The 22,123-nt window shown below is 35.9% G+C and overlaps 1 protein-coding gene across 2 annotated transcripts in view; it reads left to right on the top strand.

Moving 5' to 3' along the window:
• Positions 1 to 339: 339 nt before the first annotated feature.
• Positions 340 to 22,123, top strand: part of LOC129434037 (ras association domain-containing protein 7) — a 52,037-nt gene continuing 30,253 nt past the window's right edge. The window contains exon 1 of one of the 2 annotated variants that reach the window (XM_055192832.2): positions 340 to 494. The gene's annotated coding sequence lies outside the window, so the exon portion shown is untranslated. Of the gene's footprint in view, positions 495 to 4,576; positions 4,722 to 22,123 lie in introns of those variants that run through there. The other variant, XM_055192834.2, reaches the window with a different exon arrangement.

Here is a 22,123-nt window from a genome sequence, read left to right on the forward strand (position 1 = left end):
TAAAAACATAACGGTTCAATATGAAAGGTCTTTACACACCCCTGATAATATAGTTTTGTATAATTTTGCATTTCTGTCAAGATCCTTCTAAAAAGTACACACTGCACCTTTAAAGGACTTCATTGTTATTGATTCTTAGCGGAGTTTACCGGAAGTTACGTTTGTTCCGCAAAAGCGTTTGTTTATGTTGTTACTGCTAAAACCCTGGTTTTAAGTTATTTCACGTTTTGTTTAAATTTGTTTTACAAATAAAAATCAACAGAGATTTGCGTTATTGAAGTCACACATTTTGATTAATGATTCCCCAAAAAACAGAGCATTTCATCTAACGCACCATAGACGTTCGCATAAACAAAGCCGTTGATTGGACGAATGAATGACGACGTCAGTGATTGAAACGTTCGGGGATTGTCGCGTCGCTCGCGTGGTGTGTAGAGGTTCAGCGTAATATTTTGGACACCGTGGAGGAAGAGAAGTGATGAAGAGCGTTAGTGGTAAGTGTTTATCTTCAGTTACAGATTTATATTCGATTTATGCTGCATATGAGTTAAGTTATGTATATAATGCCTAGCAATGTTATGTTTACAAACACAACGAATAAACTACAGCTTAATCCGAGACGTTGAGGAAAACTGACTTCACACTGACACTAGTTGTTATAAAGTCAATAAAATATCGCAGAAAAGTGAAGTTGCTTATGAGAAACGCTTTAGCATCAATTGTTTATTTACAGACGCCACCTGCTTTGACATTTATGCACTTTTAAACATGCTGTAGTTGTTGAAACACTCTTTTGGGTTATAAATTAAAGACGTTCTAATTTGTAAACAATGAGTTGACACAACTTGAAGTAACTTATTTATAAGTATGCATTATGCAGATTGATTGATCTATAATCTTTTAGTGCAATACACATTTACTAATGCATTAAAATTTTGTGATTATCTGTATGTATTTGTCAGATATTTAGGTAAGTGAAAAAGGCAATATGACTGAGAACTGATGTCATATGTCTGCTATATGTGCATACAAATAGGCCATCACTGTCATAAAGCTAATGTCTGGTAATGATAACAGCATATAGCTGGAGTTGTGATGTGATGCTTTGTGTCATGTCAGTTGAGCAGCTTGTATTTAGATTTGGCAGATGATAGATGCAAAAAATATTTTTTTAAATGAATAGTAAAATTTCATTTTATTTTTGCCCTCGTATTCTTTTCTCCTCCACATCTTTTTTTCTGGGTAAAGCCTTTCTGGAATCTGAGGGTTGATATGGGAATCAAATAGTTTCCCTCCTGCAAAAGCTCACAGTGAGTCATCTGTCCAGCTGCTAGAAGATAGACAAGAACAAAAAGGGCTTATGTACCAGCTGGAGATAGCGCATACTTCTTCACAGGCATCCCCTTCACATTACACACACATATAACTGTGCCTTTTGAGTGCACTTTGCGTTTCCCATGAGAGAAATATTTAGGAAATTACCCTTCAAACAGCTTTGATTTTTGGATTACTTGGTTTTTGGGCTGCATTATATTTATATTTATGAATTCATGTCCGTTTAATGGCAGTCAACTGCAAAATAACTAAGGCTATGTCCACACGAAGCCGGTGCATTCCCTATCCGATAATTTTTTTTCCTTGCTCTAAAAAAATAATCAGAAAACACGAAACCACTGAAACCGACTGAAAGCGGTGTAGTATATATGCCGGACCAGTATGGGGCGCTGTAATTCTGCCACAGGTATACACTATACATGGAGAAGAAGACTTTGAGCATGCGCATAACCAACGTTTGGTGTTGTCCATTATCGCTTGTTGGTCACCACAATTGCATAGAAGCAATAGATTTTGCTGTAATAAAGCTAGTAGGCTTTAGTAGCTTCTGTAGCACGAACACAATTACGTAGTTCGCCGTTATTGTTGTTGCTGTTACGTGTGACGCTTCCGACACGTGATGTGATGACGTTTTCGCTTCACAAAATTTACGGATTGGCTGTACAGACGAAACCGCAAGGGTGTCGGTTTCAGATTTATCCACTTTAGGACCTGGTTTCAAAAAATAGCGGATTCAGTCTCCCAAAATGCCGGATCCGTGTGGATGAAACGCAAATACGATAACAAATTTATACGTATACAGTGATACGCGTCTCCGTGTGGACAGCCCCTAAGTGTAATTGTTGCCTTTTCAAATTGGTTTCTGTTTAAAGATCCTTATGAAAGATAATACGAATAGGAGATCTTTTTTAAGAGATATTTGTCGATAAAATGTTCCTGTTAAATAGTTCACTCAAAAATGAAAATTCTTCATCGTCATGTCATTCTAAACCTGTATGACTTTCTTTCTTGTTTATGCAGTAAAGGTAAATAGGGACTGGAGATGAAGCTCAAAAAAAAAGAAAGATAGATGATGTTCATAAACCAAGCTGCCTTAAAAAATTGAGTTAATTAAACTTAAAAATATTAGGTAATGTTGTGTAAAAATGTTGAGTCGACTGATATTTTTAACTCTTTCCTTGCCATTGACGAGTTATCTCGTCAATTAACACTTTCACCGCCAGCGGTTTTTTAAAAAGTTGCCAGCCAGCGCCAGCGTTTTTCATGATTTTCACAAAAGTTTAATGCCTTCCAGAAAATGTTCTTCTTCAAATATATAAACATACAATATACCAAATGAAAGAACAGACCCTCTGCTTTCAAAAAAAAAAAAAAAACGTTTCATCCTACCTTTAGTAGTTCTTTTGTAATCAGCTTTTGAATATGGGTAGGTTTCTGCAAAAACACCACATTTTGAGCAAAAAGCAGAGATTATTCCATTTTTGTGACGGACTTTTCATAGAGATCCCATTCAGAGCGATCTTTAAAACAGACACGGACATGCAGCAGCTTGCCATAGGGCAATACTTCCGGTTTTAAGAAGTTGTGGAAGGGCGCCACCTAGTGGATAATAGCGGTATTGCGGAAAGGCGGAAATACTCGTCATTGGCGGGGAAGCGTTTTCTCTTGTTTGATGAGATATCTCGTCAATGGCGGGGAAAGAGTTAAGAGAAAACATTTACCTGCCAATGACGCTTTCCTGAAAAGTTTTTACTGTAATCTGTAATTCCTCTATTATTCAGTCCCTCCAGAAAAACACGATTATGCGATCGCATGATTCAATGCATAATCAGCCAATCAGGGCCGCAATTTTTAAATACCACGCACTTTCGCAACATAAATTGCAGATTTCCACTCGCAAAATATGCGTGGCTTGCATGATTTTATAATCCCCACATTTTCGTAGCAAAAAGTCATATATCTTAGAAAGTTGAAAAATGTTGCATTTACTTCTCACATGCGCAGCCATTTATAGAAGAAAATTGTCCTGAAAGACATTATGTGAAAATCACAAAAAAATGCTGGCGGCCAACTTAAAAAAAGAAAAAAATGCTGGCTTAAGTTAATATTTAAGTTAAATTAACTTCTTTTTTACAATTTTAACGCAGCACGAACACTTAAGTTACCTTATTAAGTTAAACCAACAAATCTTTTTTTTACTATGGCCAGCCCAAGATATAAAACTACAGAGATAATAGAAAAGTCATATGGGCTACTTATATTTTGCTTTTATAGGCTTTTCGTAGCTCAACAATCTCCGTCTCTATCCAATTATGTAGTGTAGAAAAGAGCTGGACATATCTGACAGTCTGCATAGATCCACTTTTGTCTTTCATAAATAAAGACATTCATACAGGTTTGAAAAGAGATGGAAGTAAGTAAACAATGACACATTTTTCATTTTTAAGTGAACTGTTCCTTTAAAAACAGATTAACACTTCGCTCGGTCCTCTTCATGCAAATCTCATCTGTAATAATCAATATGATCTGTCTAAATTTGTGCACACTGTTTTTCTAGAAATCTTTAAGGTTGCACTTTCTGTATCAGCATTTCTGTCACAGACAGATCAATCAAAGCCAAATGGATCTATTTTCACAATTGACTGGCAATTCAACACATTTGTCTCACACTACACGAGGGTTTATGTACTGCAGTATTACTCAATGATTACATCACAGTCACCGCTTTCATTGTGTATCATTTTATCTTTGTGAAATAACATCATGAAATCATTTGAAACTCAAAACAATAACACAAAATAATAGTTCATGTTGTCTACAGATCGGATGTGTATTTTGTACCTTCTTGTTTTGCATCTATGTGGTTTATAAAGAAGAATATAACATAAATATAATATATTTATTATTAATATTATTATTTAGTTCTTTTATATTTATATATATATATATATATATATAAGTTTTTTTTTTAATTAGAAACAAAATCAACCACAATCATAGTTTTTTTAAAGCTCTTTAGAGTTGGATTGGTCAGAAGCATAAAGGTTGTGCCTCACAAATCTTTTGTGACTCTCTGAAGGGCCCATTCCACCCCCAAACACCCTGACAACTCGTACCCACCCCGTTCCCACTCATCATTTTTTGTGTTGTTCAAACACTGGTCATGTGACTTTTGTCCCAGCACAATTGCGGCGCTCCCATTGGTCGGTTTCTTTAAAAGAGCATCGGTCTCCTAGGTAACGGAATGGCGGCACCACTTCAGATTGTCTGCTTGGCCCCTCCTGATATTTCACACGGACTCTCACAGTGAATCAGGTGGCTGCCAGAAACCTCAACCGTCTCTCGCTTTCAGTCGAGTCTTACGCTTTTTAAAGATAGCTTTGTAGGTGAGTAACCTAATTTTTGTTGTTGTTTATAGCATAAATGTTTTTCTTGTGCCTGTGAAATGTTGATGGAAAGAAAGTTGATGAAAGAGGTGCCAGACAAAAACTAGATGCAGGCTTTTCAACTTAAATTGACACTTGATGCATTTAAGGTTATGAAATGCTGTGTTTACTAATGACCAATTCTAGGAGTACTTGGCAATTTTTGGTGTTACAATAGTAATCGCATTGTGAATTCAACAGGTGCACACTTAAAGACAACATTACTAAATGGGCTCTTTTTTGTAGGGTCTTACTGATGAGGAATTAAAATTGTATGGCGAATAATATCTTTTCTTAATTTCTTATTTTTTGTTGTGGTCCAGTTATTCCTCATCCAAATATCTGCATAGTTTTTCTTGTCTTTTAGAGTTGTCCAGTACATGTTTAATTCATTACATTAGTTAATCCTTACATGAACTAACAATTTATTTTAACAGCACATTTCAATATTTTGGAAGTTAGTTAATGCCTGTACAGTTGTTTAGTCTTTGTTCATGTTAGTTTATTGATAGCAGATAAAAAAAGTATAGCAAATGTTAAAATAAACATAATTAAAGGAATATTCCATTTTCTTAAAAGAAAAATCCAGATAATTTACTCACCACCATGTCATCCAAAATGTTGATGTCTTTCTTTGTTCAGTCGAGAAGAAATTATGTTTTTTGAGGAAAACATTGCAGGATTTTTCTTATTTTAATGGACTTTAATAGACACCAACAATTAATACTTAACTCAACACGTAACAGTTTTTTTCAACGGAGTATCAAAGGACTATAAATGATCCCAAGCGAGGCATAAGGGTCTTATCTAGCAAAACGATTGTCATTTTTTACAATAAAAATAACAAATATACACTTTTAAAGCACAACTTCTTGTCTAAATCCGGTCGTGATGCGCCAGCATGACCCCACGCAATGCGTCATGACGTCAAGGGGTCACAGAGGACGAACGCGAAACTCCGCCCCAGTGTTTACAAATGTGGAGAAAGAGGACCGTTTCGACGTTGTTGTATGTCAACTGATACTAATTAATGTCTTTGTGTCAGTTTATTGTTTACAATAGTCCGCAAATGTGCGTTTTATATATGTAACACGTGACCTCCCTACGTCACTACGCATTTACGTTAGGTCGCGCTGGACCGGATCTAGACGAGAAGTTGTGGTTTAAAAGAGCATATTTTTTTATTTTTCTTGTCACAAATGACACTCGTTTTGCTAGATAAGACCCTTATGCCTCGTTTGGGATCGTTTATAGTCCTTTGAAACTCCGTTGAAAAAAAACTGTTACGTGTTGAGTTAAGTATTAATTGTTGGTGTCTATTAAAGTCCATTAAAATGAGAAAAATCCTGCAATGTTTTCCTCAAAAAACATAATTTCTTCTCGACTAAACAAAGAAAGACATCAACATTTTGGATGACATGGTGGTGAGTAAATTATCTGGATTTTTCTTTTAAGAAAATGGAATATTCCTTTAAGATGAATCAATGTGGTAGAAGTATTGTCCATTGTAAGTCCAACTACTAATGTAGTTAATTAATCTTTACAAATGAAGCGTAAAGTAAAAACACTTAACATAAGAAAATGATACAAGATCTTAAGTTTTGCTTTCAGAGAAATTGAACAAAGTTTTGTGAGGTTTTCCCTTAAAACAAGAAGTAGCTGGTTGCCAATAGGGCAGTGTTTCTAAAACTTTTCGGCATGCGCCCCCCCCAAACAAAATTCATGACATAATACAATTTAAACTTTAGAATTTTAATGAAACAAAACATTAAATTATACATTAAGTTATATACGCTTACCTAAAGGATTATTAGGAACACCATAATAATACTGTGTTTGACCCCCTTTCGCCTTCAGAACTGTCTTAATTCTACGTGGCATTGATTCAACAAGGTGCTGAAAGCATTCTTTAGAAATTTTGGCCCATATTGATAATATAGCAACTTGCAATTGATGGAGATTCTTGGGATGCTCTATTGGGTTGAGATCTGGTGACTGTGGGGGTCATTTTAGTGAACTCATTGTCATGTTCAAGAAACCAATTTGAAATGATTCGAGCTTTGTGACATGGTGCATTATCCTGCTAGTAGTAGTCATCAGAGGATGGGAACATGGTGGTCATAAAGGGATGGACATGGTCAGAAACAATGCTCAGGTAGGCCGTGGCATTTAAACGATGCCCAATTGGCACTAAGGGGCCTAGAGTGTGCCAATCAGCATGCACAGTGGTAACAAGGCATGATGGATCCATGTTCTCATTCTGTTCTCACCCCAAATTCTGACTCTACCATCTGAATGTCTCAACAGAAATCGAGACTCATCAGACCAGGCACATTTTTCCAGTCTTAAACTGTCCAATTTTGGTGAGCTTGTGCAAATTGTAGCCTCTTTTTTCTTATTTGTAGTGGTGATGAGTGTACCCGGTGGGGTCTTCTGCTGTTGTAGCCCATCCACCTCAAGGTTGTGCGTGTTGTGGCTTCACAAATGCTTTGCTGCATACCTCGGTTGTAACGAGTGGTTATTTCAGTCAAAGTTGCTCTTCTATAAGCTTAAATCAGTCGGCCCATTCTCCACTGACCTCTAGCATCAACAAGGCATTTTCGCCCACAGGACTGCCGCATACTGAATGTTTTTCCCTTTTCACACCATTCTTTGTAAAAGCTAGAAATGGTTGTGCATGAAAATCCCAGTAACTGAGCAGATTGTGAAATACTCAGACCGGCCTGTCTGGCACCAACAACCGTGCCAAGCTCAAAATTGCTTAAATCACCTTTCTTTCCCATTCTGACATTCAGTTTGGAGTTCAGGAGATTGTCTTGACCAGGACCACACCCCTAAATGCATTGAGGCAACTGCCTTGTTATTGGATTATTAGGTAATTGCATTATTGAGAAATTGAACTGGTGTTCCTAATAATCCTTTAGGTGAGTGTATGTTGCTTAGTAGCCATATTTTTCTGAGAATTTAGAATAAATTCATGTATTTTATAAGAAGTCATAAAACTGGGGTCCCCTGGCACCCCTCAGTTTGAGAACCAATGCAATAGGGCAAGAGAAGTAATCTAATTCAAAAGGAAAAACAAGATTATTTTTCTTACCCAAACACTTTTTTATCGTTTTAATCAATTTGTTAGATTTCTCTGGAATGAAGACAAATATTTTTGCTTTTTATGTAAATAAATTTTGTTTTAAAGAGTGTCCAATTCACGATTTTACATTTCCTTTGGTGTGTAAGTGTGTATTAGTAAATAAAGAGTTTCGTTGCAAAACGAGATAACTCCGTTTTTTTTATTTTTCGAAATCTCGTTTTTTGGTTGTGCATTCCAATTAATATCAATTCAACTGCAGTTGATTTGTTTTGATTTAAACCTTCATAACTTAAAAATACAGCTAAGTAGCACCATAAAACAAAATAATAACAGGATAACATAATAATAAACATGTTTGACAAAAATGTTAAAAACGGAGTTATCTCGTTTCGCAACGAAACTCTTCAAATGTTAACAATATGCAAAAGGTACAAACTAAAATATTTATTTATTAAATATTTTTATATTGGCTTGGATTCTTGTATGTTTACATTTTAAACAATGATAAAACATATCAACAAGTAAAATAAAATAAAATAAAATAAAATAAAATAAAATAAAATAAAATAAAATAAAATAAAATAAAATAAAATTAAATTAAATTAAATTAAATTAAATTAAACAAGTAAAACAAAACTGTGGTAGCCCTTGCTTACAAAAAGATTGGAGACACCTGCATTATACGATACATTGAAATTTGTAATATTTGCAAGTGGCATTTATTTGAAAGAAACACAGCACAAGTATATGCTTTTCCAGTGAAACATTTCAAACATGACAAAACAATGGATACTGTTAGTACAAAATGAATAGTAGCTTTACAAAATGAAAAATAACACAGGAAGTGTGTTTAAAAACTGTATTCTTTAGGGTGTGCATGTCTTCCCTGGTGGCATTGTCCTTTGACCCATGTGTTCATTGACCTGTGACATACTAACAACAACTCTGAAAATAATTGACTCAGGTGCTGTTAAACAAGTGGGCTATATTTACACCACAGGAAAAACTTTGGTTATTATAGCTCTTAAAATAAAAAGGAGCTACCTGGCTTTTTTTCAGCCTATGGTGTTTTTTTACGAGTTGGCTAATTCGTATTAATTTGTACAAAACCAAATGATTATCATAAAAAAACAAAAACAAAACCCCCAACATCACAAATCTTACAAAAATGTAAGAATGTGGTTTTACGAATTAACCACCGCATAAAATGCGTACGAATTGCCATGAAATAGCATTGGTATTTTTTATTCTTTAACTCTTCAAATGGCTCATCAGATCAGGTTCCAAGACCCTATGAGATAGCAAAATAACCAGTGGTTGCACACTTAATCCGGGTATGCTTCATGGCAATCATCGAACATACTTTTTTTCACTTGCAAAGTGAACGCTATCTTGCTGCATGGTTTGCCTTTTTTTTTTTTTTTTTTTTTTTTTTTTTTTTTTTTTATTTTTTTTTTTTTTTTGCCCATAGAATTACATTGATAGCAACAGTGTCAGGGTACAGCAGTGCCAAGTACAACTAAAACAGTGGCAAGAAAATCCGAAAAAACAAGCGAAAATGACAACAAAAAAGGTAGATACAGGGAAAAGTAAAAAAAGCCAAAGGAATTAGAAACACACAACCCCGAAACATCAACCCCGCCTCACAACATTCCAAAAGTTGTAAGTATGGGATAAAGGACAAAAAGAAAAGAAAGAAAAAAAGATATGTATAATTATTCCTAAAACCTTTTCATATATTCCCAAAGGGGAGACCAGAGCAGCCAAAATTGTTCAGATTTTTGCTGTTTATCATAAGTGAGCTTTTCAAAAGGTAATAGTGTGGCAATTTGTGATATCCACATTTTAAGGGTTGGAGCCTGTGAAGCGGACCAAAGTAACAAGATGCATTTCTTTGCTAGATATACCAAGATGATAAATAACTGCGTTGTTTTTTTATTAAACAGAGTATTCACCTTAAGATTAAGTAGGTATACTGCTGGGGTCATATCAAAGTTCACTCCAGAGAGATCTTTCAATACATGATGCACTTTTTTCCAATAAGGCAATATTTTGTCACAGTACCAAAAACAATGAATGACAGTGCCCTTATGTTTGTTACACTTAAAGCACAGGCCTGAGGTATTGGCAAACATCTTTTTAATACGCATTGGTGTAAAATATACCCTATTAAAAAATTTAAAGTTGAGCTCATGCACCCCAAGAGAAGTGCATTTAGGGTATACATTCTTGCATACGACATCCCAGTCATTTTCCTCAATAGGCTGGCCTGTGTCTTTTTCCCATACTGCCTTAAGTGCTGGAAGGCTTGAGATGCAGTTATTAACTAGAATGTCATATATCTTTGATATCGATCCCTTTAACTCAATTGGGTTTTGTAAAAGGTCCTCAATAGCAGTTATTTGCATGTTCAGCTCCCCTTTATCTACAATTGTTTTCAAAAAATGACGTAACTGGAGATATTTATAAAAATCTGACTTTGGAACTTTGTATTGATCCACAATTTGCTGGAAAGATTTTAAAATACCCTCTGTAAATAAGCAAGATAGTTGGGATATTCCCAGCTTTAGCCATGTTGAGAGGCCAATATTTTGCAATGTTAAAGGAAAATCAGGGTTAAAACAAATTGGAGAGGATAAGGAAAGGAAGGCGGGAATTTTTAAGTATGTCTTAACATCTCTCCAGACTCGGAGAGTGTTTGCTGTGGTAAAATGTTCAGAAATTTTTTTAATCTTAGTATACTTTTTGATAAAAGGTAAAGATTTAATTGGAAATGGGGTGCAAATTGATGATTCCATATTATACCAAATAGAGTTTGTTCTCTCTGTACTCCATGTGATCATATTTTTTATCTGGGCTGCCCAATAGTACAATTGCAGATTTGGCAGAGCTATCCCACCCCTATCTTTTGGCTTAAGCAATTTTGAGAGTTTTATACGGGGCAATTTGTTATTCCAGATAAACTTTGAGAGGTGTTTGTTAAGATCCTTAAAAAAAGAACTTGGTAAATAACTAGGTATAGATTGAAATAAGTATAACAATTTGGGAAGAACATTAATTTTTATTACATTTATTCTGCCCAGAAATGAAATTGGAAGTAGACACCATGTTTTCAAGTTAGTCTTGATTATTTCTGTAAGTGGGGTGTAATTGTTTTTTATAAGATCACTAAGTGAGGCTGTAATAAAGATTCCTAGATATCTGAAGCCTTCCTCTGATATTTGAAAAGGAGATATTAATTTTAGATGATCTAGTGAAGGGAGATTTAAAGGTAATGCAATGGATTTAGAGAGATTTATTTTATAGCCAGAAAGACTACTGTACAAAGAAATGCAGTCCAGAAGTGTTGGTATGGACTGTTCTGGTTTAAGCATAAATATTAGAACATCGTCAGCATATAGTGAAACTCTATGATTAGTTTCACCCAATGTAATGCCGTGGAAATTTTTACTTTGTCTAATAAGCTCTGCAAGGGGCTCGATTACCAAAGCGAAAAGCAGGGGCGAGAGAGGGCATCCCTGTCTTGTACCCCTCCCTATACTGAACGGAGTTGAAGTGGTACCATTCACGACCATTGTGGCCTTCAAGTTAGAGTAAAGCAACTGGATCCATTTAATAAAGTTATGACCCATGTTAAATTTCCCTAGAGTGGCAAACAGAAAGTCCCACTCAACTCTGTCAAAAGCTTTTTCGGCATCGAGGGAGAGAACAAGTGCAGGGTGCCCTTTAGTTTGAACAAAATTAATAATATTTAAGAGTCGGCGTATGTTGTCAGTGCCATAACGTGTTTTCACGAATCCAGTCTGATCTGGTTTGATTAACTTGGGTAGTATGTTTTCCAGTCTGTTTGCTAAAAGCTTTGCCAATATCTTATTGTCTGTGTTGAGTAAGCTTATTGGTCTATATGATGCACAGTCTTGAGGATTTTTATCTTTCTTAAGAATTACACATATATTCGCCATTTTCCATGAATCAGGTATATTATCCTGCTCTAAAATAGCTTGTAAAGCAGGCAACAAAATATTAGAAAGCTCGGGCCAAAATAGTTTATAAAATTCTGGGGGAAAACCGTCGGGTCCAGGTGACTTGTTAGACGGCATTGATTGGATTGTTGCCTGCACCTCTTCTGGGGTTATGGGTGAATTGAGGTAATCTTGGTCTTCATCAGAGATGAGCGGGAGAGAAATATTATTAAAAAAGGTTTGAAAGTCAGGCTGTGTCGCACTATTTTCTGAACAATAAAGTGATTCATAGTAGGATCGAAAAGTATCAGTGATAGATGTAGGATCGTGTATGGTGGAACCATCGGACATCTTAAGGGACTTCACTGTCCTTTCCGATTGTTGTCTTTTTATTTGATATGCTAACAATCTACCGGATTTATTCGAATGCTCATAATAGTTTTGTTTAGAGAGAAATAATAGTTTTTTTATGTGATTGGTATAATCAAGGTTAAGTTTGGCCCTAGCGTGGGATAGAGCAGTCCAATTGGTTAGAGTGGGGTTTGTGCTATGTAAAAGCTCGAGTCTCTTAACCTCCCTTTCCAAATCTTGTCGTATCGACATCAGGGCTTTTCTACGTGCGGCAGAATGAGATATAATGTGTCCCCTAATTGTTGCCTTAGCGGCATCCCACAATATAGCAGGTGAGACCGGTGAGTCTTTATTATCCTGCCAATAGTTTCGTATTGAATCTCTTATCATATTACAGAATTCCGGATCTGATAGTGTGGATGAGTTCAGTTTCCAAAACGTACTTCTTGTTGACGGTGTCCCTATTTTAATGTCTATGTGAACCGGAGCATGATCTGAAATGACGATGGAGCCGATTTGGTTGGAAGATACAAGATTGAAAGAGTTGTATGGAACAAATATATAATCAATTCTTGAATATGAACCATGGGGGTTAGAGTAAAATGTGTAATTTCTAGTATGTGGGTTCATTTCTCTCCAAGTGTCTATTAGACCAGTCTCCCTGCAGAGCCTATTAAGAGCTAAGGAAGATCTAGGATTAACAACAGTGGCTGATGAAGATTTATCCAAATTCTCATCCATCACACAGTTGAAATCTCCAGCACAGATTCCCAGACCCTTGCAATGTTGATTAAATAGTAAAATAATTTTTGATATGAATTTGGGGGAGTCTTCATTGGGTGCATAGACATTTAATATGGTAATATGTTGACCAAATATCGAGCCTGTGACCAAAATAAATCTACCTTCCGGATCTTTAATTTGGTTTTCAAAAATAAATGGCAAGTGTTTGCTTATAAGAATAGCCGTACCTCTTTTCCTAGGATTGGATAAACATGTAGAATAATATACTTGACCCACCCAGTCTCTGAGCAGTTTAATGTGTTCACTATCCGATAAATGGGTTTCTTGAAGCATAGCAATTGTAATTTTACTTTTTTTTAAGAAAGTTAGTACTTTCTTCCTTTTGACAACATTCCCTAAACCATTCACATTCCATGTCATAAATCTAGTAGAGCTCTGCATAGTGATAATATATGACTAAATGAAAAACTGTATCAATTTTAAACATAACGTTAGAAAAATGAAAATTTCTAATGGGCAATTTTTTGAACTTATAGAACAAGTAAATAAAAGCAACAAAGAAATACTCCCTCCCACCTATTCCCGGCTCTATCCCCAACTGACAAAGCCAACTAAGTACCCCTAAACGTAGGTCTCTGTATCCCAGGGAGCACAGACATAACATAGTTATATCTGCCACCAACAAAAGGATCAGAATTATACCCATGCAGGGCGAGCGACAAACCTGTCCGCTCCAGTGAAATAAATATCGTTACCCCATGGGGCTCATTTAAACCAAATACTGTCCATTATAATACCTAATAGTAACTTTGGTGGTTCAGAGCAATAAAAATAATAAAAATAATAATAACATATGAGAACCAGGGGAACATTAAAGTCATCACCTCTCCGAGTGTATAAGAATGAAGCAAGAAGATTAGGAATCTCTGCATCTCTTAACTTATAAAGTATCTATGAACTCCTGCACCTCGATCGGAGTGCTGAACGTGCGAAGCTCCGAATTGTGGAGACAGCGCAGCCTGGCCGGATATGCAAAGCCACGGAACATCTTGCGGTTGATTAAAGTCTTCCTCACAGTGTCGAACTCCTTGCGTCTCCTCATCACCTCGACTGAGAGATCCTGAAAGAAGCGTATTTGCTTGCCCTCGTGAGTAATTTGCCGTTTTTTTTGCGCTGCCTGTAGAATGCGATCTCTATCCACGTAGCGTAGAAATCTCACTAATACGCTTCTCGGTGGGTTGTTGCCTTCTGGGGCAGGTGCTAGGGAACGGTGTGCTCTCTCGATTTCGAGCCAGGGTTCAAAGGAGAGGTCGAGCCATTTCGGTATCATTTCTTTAAGGAACTGATGAAGCGAGGTAGAGCTCTCGGCTTTTTCGGGTAGACCAACGATGCGCAGATTTTTACGCCGTCCACGGTTTTCTAGATCGTCTACTTTGGCTTGAAGCTGATTCACCGTTTTTGTCAAAGCCGAAAGTTCACCTTCGCGGGCCCGTAGAGCATCCTCTGAGGAAGATATCCTGTTTTCGGCTTCCGTTAGGCGGGATTCGTTCGAGGACACTCTTTGTGTTAAGTCAGATAAAGTTTCATGAACTGCTGAAATCGAAGATGATATAACATCAAGACGGTTTTCGATAGTGTCTAAGCGACCATCGATGTTCCCCAGTCGAGTGTTAAGCGCACGTATTTCGGTCAAAACTGTGTCGGTTTGTTCTGACGAAGACGGAGCTGTTTCTGCTGGCGCGGGTTGTTTCTTCTTTTTCTGCGATCTCGACGTTGCAAAGAGTGGAAATTCCCTTGTATCTTGAACCTCAGACATGACGTCGTGTGCAGGAGTATTTTTATATAGAAATGTTTTAAATTAAGTCGGAGAAGGTAACAATTAAAACAATCAGGAGCGGAGCTATAATTTAGGCGGCCATCTTCTCCGGTGTCCACGCCACGCCGTCGGTTTGCCATTTTAATACAATGACATTCCCATAAAATGTATTTTTGGAACAATCACACTATATTGTCATTGTTTAGTATTGAGTCTTGAACAATCCCGAAATTCCGGTTGAGTCGATGCCCACTGGGAATTATTTCCAGTCTGGAATCCATCCAACATTGTCATTTACACAAACCTGATCACTTATCCACCTACGCTGGTTCCAAAAAACACTTAACAGTGCCTTATTCATAGAGAAGATATGCTGATATGCTGGCTACATTTCAGCAACATCTGTTGGATACGGTTTGAAACCTTTGGAGTATCGGGTTCTACAAGTTTTTTTGATTCAAGGTTGTTTTCTGTTATTCAAATACATTTGAAATTGAACAAAAAAAAATCTCTTCGTTGCTTGCATTGTGCTGCCTGAACCTCTTTGATGGGGTGGATTGATAAAAGCGAAGGTTTTGAAAGCATCTTTGTTCTTTATGTTTGGATATCTGTCAGACGAGAGAGCTTGGGTGAGCGGGAACAGGGGAGGGGGGATTCAGCCTTTGAAAGATGAGTTCCCAAGCTCTTTGTTTCTCATGACCGATGACCCCCAGGCACATGACAGGTGATTTTTTCATACCTCACTTCCTATGCTTCAGAAAGCTTTTGTTAGAAAGAATAACAACTGACCCGCCCATAAAACCCCTGCAATTTGTTTTGGTTCCCGCTGGAGACCTTAAAGTCTTTTGACAAGCAAGCCTTATAGATGTTGCTCGTAAACTTGCAAATAACTTATGGTTTTGCTTTGTACACTTTACAAACTAAGCTTTACAGACTTGACAAGTTCAGACTCTGGCTTTTGATTAGGTTTTTCACACCATTGTTTGGTTCATTTCCACAAACCAAAAATAGCAAAGCCGTGTCATCTCATAACTTATTACCTCAATGATACACTTTTGCATTGACGCATCAGATGGTGAACTCATCTGTTAAGAATGAACACACGTTGAGTCATTGTTTTTGGGAAAAAAGTCAACCGGTGGTTGTTTAGAGCGATAATGTTGAACTCAGCTTATTTAACTGCTGAATATGTCTGTGGGCTTTTGCTTGTTTCTGCTTTTAAATCTTTGGCAGTGTTTTCAAAGTCGTATTTTTATTGCTAAATACTTTTTGCGAAACGTGATACCTGAAAGATCAGCGCTTTTTTGCTTGTTTGTATAAACATATCATTAAACGTTTACTCTAAGCGGTGTCAGATTTTATTTATGAAAAAGATATGAAGAGCTCAGATGCAGAAAAAACGGAAATAATAATAAAAACTCCCCTAATAATAAATAACCACAAAGTACTTTAAACGTAGCTTATTTATATAACAAGCAAAAAAACAACACATAGATTACCTAGAAAACCAAAACATTTGTTATTTTCGACAAGGCATTTGTTCAAGAGATCAGTTTAGCAGTTCCTCCAGAAAAACGCGATTGTGCGATCGCGCGATATATTGCATAATCAGCCAAAGTCCCCATATTTATGCGGGGCTGCATTTTTTCCAAATACGACGCACTTTCGCCGCATTAATTACATATTTCCGCGCACAAAATATGCGGGGCTTGCATGATTTCATAATCTCCGCATTTTCGTAGCAAAAAGTCACATATATATTAGCTGAAAGTTGAAAAATGTTGCATTTACTTCCCAAAAGCGCAGCCGTGTCCTCTGTTGCCATGGGAACGTTATGAAGTGACGTGATTATGTGACGTGAACATCATTGCAGCTTTTGCAAGTTCCGCAATTTTCGCAAATTCCCGCAATTCCATCGCATAAATTGCATAAATATCCTGCATATTCCATCGCATTTTTTAAGAAAAATCGAGGATTTTTGCCCGCAACAATCACAAAAAAACTCTGCGTTTTTCTGGAAGGACTGGTTTAGCAACTAGTCAGTAGGGCTGTCACGATTATGAAATTTGGCTGACGGTTAATTGTCTAACAATTGTGACGATAAATTGCCTGTTTTATTGCTTTGACATCTCAATTTTTTTTGTTCCTGAAATAATTTTTACACATTGTTGTGATTACTTAAATTAAATATTTTGTAAGGTTTACCTGGCAGTAAATATTAATACACATAACACATATTTAGAAGTATGTTAAAAGAACTGAAAATTCTTTAGAAGAAATAAACACAATAAAGTGTCTGAAAAATAAGAGCGCTATCAGATACTGTCTCGTTAATACAGGAGCTGCAGCTCCCCCTTGTGTTTTTAGAGAGATGTGCAATCATTGCGGTGATCTGAAATCATCGCGATGAGGTCAAACAATCGCGATGAGACGATTATTAATCATTGTGACAGCCCTACTAGTCAGACCATTAAAAAAACGAAACCGTAAGTAAAGTTCGGATCCAGACGTGTATCACGTGCGTCCGATGAAAGCGTCTATATCTAAGTAAAGCGGCTTCTGAAAAAGGTAGGGCGGGACTTGAATTTGTCCTTCGAGAAATTATTGAATCGTTGGAAGTTGGGGCATGTTGCTTTTTTAATCACTGCAATCTTTTTCCCGTCTCCGCCCTTTCGCAATTTGTCGTGACCGGAAGTAAAAAGATATCGTTACGAGGAGGGGAGGAGATTAGCATTTTTAATTAATGATAATGAGGGCACATTAATTTTTTAAAAATAATTAAGCTCACAGATAATTCATTTGTAAAATACCACAATATAATTTTTTTTAAAGATTTTAATTTAAATTTTATTGTGACTTGAATGGATTCTGCCAAGAAATCAATGTGGCATTTAGGCAAATTCTGACAACAAAAGCGCTATTTCTGAATGGCCTGAGCCCAGGATTAACTCTTTCCCCACCATTGACGAGTTATTTCGTCAATTAAGAGAAAGCATTTCCCTGCCAATGATGCTTTCCTGACGAGTTTTGCAGTAATTTATAATTCCGCTATTATCCACTAAGTGGCGCTCTTACCTCATTTATAAATAACTGAAGCATCAACTAATTCAAACTCCGTGTATGTTTTGATTATCATTCTGAATCTGATCTCAAACCAAAGGCCTTTACAAAAATGCAATTATTTCAGCTTTTTGCTCAAAATTTTGTATTTTTGAAGAAACCTATCCATATTTGAGAGGTTGCAAATGAAGAGGGGATGAAACTTTTTTTTCCCCGTTTTGTTTAATGTTTGTTTGAAAGTAAAGGGGCTGTTTTTCATTTGATATATTGTATGTTTATATTTACAGAAGAAAATTTTCCTGGAGGCATTTTGTGAAAGTTTGTGAAACGAGGAATGAGTTAAGCGGCGAAGGCAAATCGTACAAAAATGTACGCATGTGTGGTCGTATGAATAAATATGAATTAGCCACCTCCTAAAATATGCATGAATTGCCATAATTCAAAAATTGTACGTTTTTTATTTAAATTTCATTGTGACTTGAATGGCTTCTGCCAACAAATCGACGTGGCATTTAGCGAATTCCGACAACAAACGCAGTATTTCTAAATGGTCTGAGGCCAGGATTAACTCTTTCCCCGCCATTGACGAGTTGCCAATGACTCTTCCCTGACGAGTTTTTACGGTAATCTATAAGATTGTCTGTGTAACTATCTAAAAGTCCTTATATCACTAAGGCCTAGTCCTGGATTAATCTAAACCATGTCCGGGAAACTGCTCCTACATCTTTTAACAAGCTAGTATAATAAAATCGCTGATTTATGCAAAACTATATGCATACATTTTTGTGTCAAAAAACTAAACCTGACAAATTTCATACACTCTAAAAAAATATTTAACCCAGGGCTGGGTAACTATAGGACAGAACACATTTCTTGGTTAAAATGACCCAAATAATGGGTTGTTTTAACCCAACTGCTGGGTTATTGTTAATCAACCATGTTGAAACAAGCCAGCAGTTGGGTTAAAAACAACCCAATATTTTAATATGTGCAAGAATACCACAAAGTAAATATCATTTTTGTCTTTTATGTACAAAGTGAAGGACAAGTTTTTGTGTTGTATTTTGATGTTGCTTAGCTTCTGTAACATTCTTTAAAGCTCTTAGAAAATATTTTCAGCTACAGGGTACATTTATAAATAGATATATTGTTATGCCTGTAAGTCAAGCTACATTGAAATTGTCTTCAGGCTAAGGAGAAAAGAGAAAACTCATTGTTGACAATGTGATTTGAGGTTGTGCTGTACTGGGTTATGAGGGTTTAACCGAAAAATGAGAAGTATAACTTTGACTGTGCACAAAAAGCAGTGAACGATAAAGAACTCTGTCATCATGTGGTGGCCGTAATGACAGAGCAGAGTTATATTTAACCACTGTATCTCTAAACAACAATCAAGCATTGCTACCTTGTTTTCTTCTGGTTTCAATTTATCCTGGAAAATGTGGCCGCATTTGACACTGAATCAAACCGATGCATCTTATGCTTAGATTGTCTGTGATTATAATTTTCTTGTGCGAATTACATGACTATTGTAAGTGCATTAAATGATGTTGCTAAAAACAATGTTATATCGTATATTTGGTGTAATGTAACGTTTTTACGTGCTTTTTTATTGATGGTTGAATATGAGAAGCTCAGATGCAAAACCTTTGTGAGAAATATGATATAACCCGAATCACGCATGAGTTTTTATTCCAGTTACGATGCAACGTATGAAGGCTGCAGATAGTGAAGCATTTCATTTTAATGGCTTTATGGTAGCAACATCCCATGTTAAAATCCAATTACAGGCTGGCATGCTTTCAATGCTGTCAAAGGTTATTTTGTGTTATTTTACTTCCCTATACTAGAAGAGCTTTGCTAGTTATTTATTGCATGGCAACATCACAATTCAGAAGTCCACTGCTCGGCTATAGCCAATAGTGCAGTAAATGATGATAAAGTGCAGATATTTGATGTTCAGTCTGTGTTATGGCCTGTAAATGAAGCATGTAACCTTGGCTGAAGTGAATTCGAGCCCGGCACACCTGTCACTTCATTGTCTAATGCGGATCTAAAGGCACAGCACACCGTCTCAGTCATTGTATTGTTTAATGTGCACCTGTGCTTTGAAAGCATATACTTGCATGGATGATGAAATCTCTTGTGTTGAATGTTGAAACAAGTTGAAGTGCTGGGTTCCTTTTTCTCTGTGATGATCATGTTATCAGAGCTTATACAACAGATATTTGTTTGCGAATGGCATTACTCATTTTATGGTTGCTGTTTAATCGAGAAGTTAAGGAGTTGTTCGTCAAAAAGTCGGACCTTTTTGTTGCGGTTTATCTGGTGTGCAGGTTGATGACCGTGACATCAAATAGTGACTTTTTAAGGGTTTTAGAAACTATCTAAAGTTGTTATTTGTAAAATCTGTATGTGACCCTGTCTGTGAAAGTTTGATAATATTTATGAGATAAGGAGCATTAAAGTTTGATTTCAATCATTGATTTTACATTGATTTTAATCTTTGACATGATCTAACTCAGTTAATATTAAAGATATCAAGGTTATATTTTCACACAATGCACTTTACATTATATAGGATAATTTTATGTAGAAAACAGGAATCACAAAAAATAATTCAGCTGGGTTTTCACAGACCGTGTCACATATTCATATTAGAAGAGGACCACAGGTGTTTCAGTGCCATAGACTAAAAACTAGACGTAGACCGATTAATCGGTTTTGCCGATTAATCGGCACCGATAGTTAATTGGTGGAACAATCGGCTATTTGCAAAAATCGTTTGTCATCAAGGCTGACAGGACGCTAATATTAGGTAGTACTTCAAACAGTTACACAAAAATTCATGCAGATAAATCCAACGCAAATGTTTAATGTCAGTATTTCACAGAAGTCTTTAAGTACTTCAATACTTGTCAATATAATTAATATATTTTTATTTATACATTAACTTAATTTAGCACATTTTCATGCTTCAGTACTCTTGTTTTATTACTTTTCAGCACTGTTTCACTTTGAGTGTTGTTGTTTTTTATCCAGTATCTATTTAAAAAACTATCGGTCGATTAATCGGTTACCTGCAAGTGGGTCAGTGACAAAAACGGTTTGGCAAGATGAGAAATGCAAAAAAAAAAACTTGTTTTAATAGCATGCATCAGGTTTATTTCAATGCACATAGTGTATTTATGGTAATTTTATACAATAAAAAATACATTTGCACCATTTTTATGAAAGTTAAGACTGAATGGACCTGAAAATGTCAAATGGTGTAACCGCCAATTTCCCCAAAATATGAGAAATATTAAATATTTTATCCACCTTGATGACATGTAAGCAGCATAATCATAAAAAAAAATCATTTGCAAAATATCACACGAAAATTATTACTTTAGTTATTTCTAAAAGTAAATTTTAATGCATTTTTGTAATATTTGTCTGGAGCTGTGTTTTCTAAATAATCTTTGACAAATGATGAAATAATTTATGTAAAAAAATCACATTAAACTAAACTAAATGATTATATTTTATTCCACATTTTTTATGAATATGTTTATATTTTAATAAAAAATACTAGTTACACCAATTGACACTGACAGGTTACATCACACTGACATTTTTGCAATTATCCCCCAAATATTCTTTCAAAAGGATATAAACCCAGAAATTTTAGACTTGGTCCTTAAAAAAGAGAATATATGCAAGTAATCTGCAAATTTATTTTAACCCTTTTACATTTAATTAAACCATATGGACAAAATAATTAACATCACGTCATTGATTGACCAACCTAGTTATCGGTATCTGTAAAATCCACTATCGGTCAACTAAAACACATAAAAGTTGAATAAGACTTAATTGTAACAATTTTTTCTAATATCAGACATATTTAGTTGTGGAATAGATTGTGTAAATATGATATTCTACATAACACTGCATCAATTTCAATAATCCACAGTATAAAGTTCAGGACCACTTTTTTCTGCCACCATAAAAAATAACCTGCCGCACCTTTAATTCACATAAATATAGCTTAAAACCAAAGGAATGTGCAGATGATCGTAGATCACCCTGAAACGGGTGTCTGCTGAGAGCATGGGGGGTCTCAGATACCACGGGGGAGGGAGGGGTGAGATTACAGGTTTTGGAGTCGCCCTCAGGAATGCCTCAAAGGGGTCACAGAAACAGAAAGCAGACAAATCCAAGACTAATAAGCTTTAAGCTCTGAAAATATTGAACCCTCCTAATTCACACTTTTGTCATTTAAAAGAGGCTTAAGCCATCCGATGCCAGTAATAAGCAATGATCGACACTTCTGTTTATTTGGAAAAGCTTGCGTGTT

Source organism: Misgurnus anguillicaudatus, unplaced genomic scaffold (genome assembly GCF_027580225.2).
Source record: "Misgurnus anguillicaudatus unplaced genomic scaffold, ASM2758022v2 HiC_scaffold_27, whole genome shotgun sequence".
NCBI classification, from domain to species: domain Eukaryota; kingdom Metazoa; phylum Chordata; class Actinopteri; order Cypriniformes; family Cobitidae; genus Misgurnus; species Misgurnus anguillicaudatus.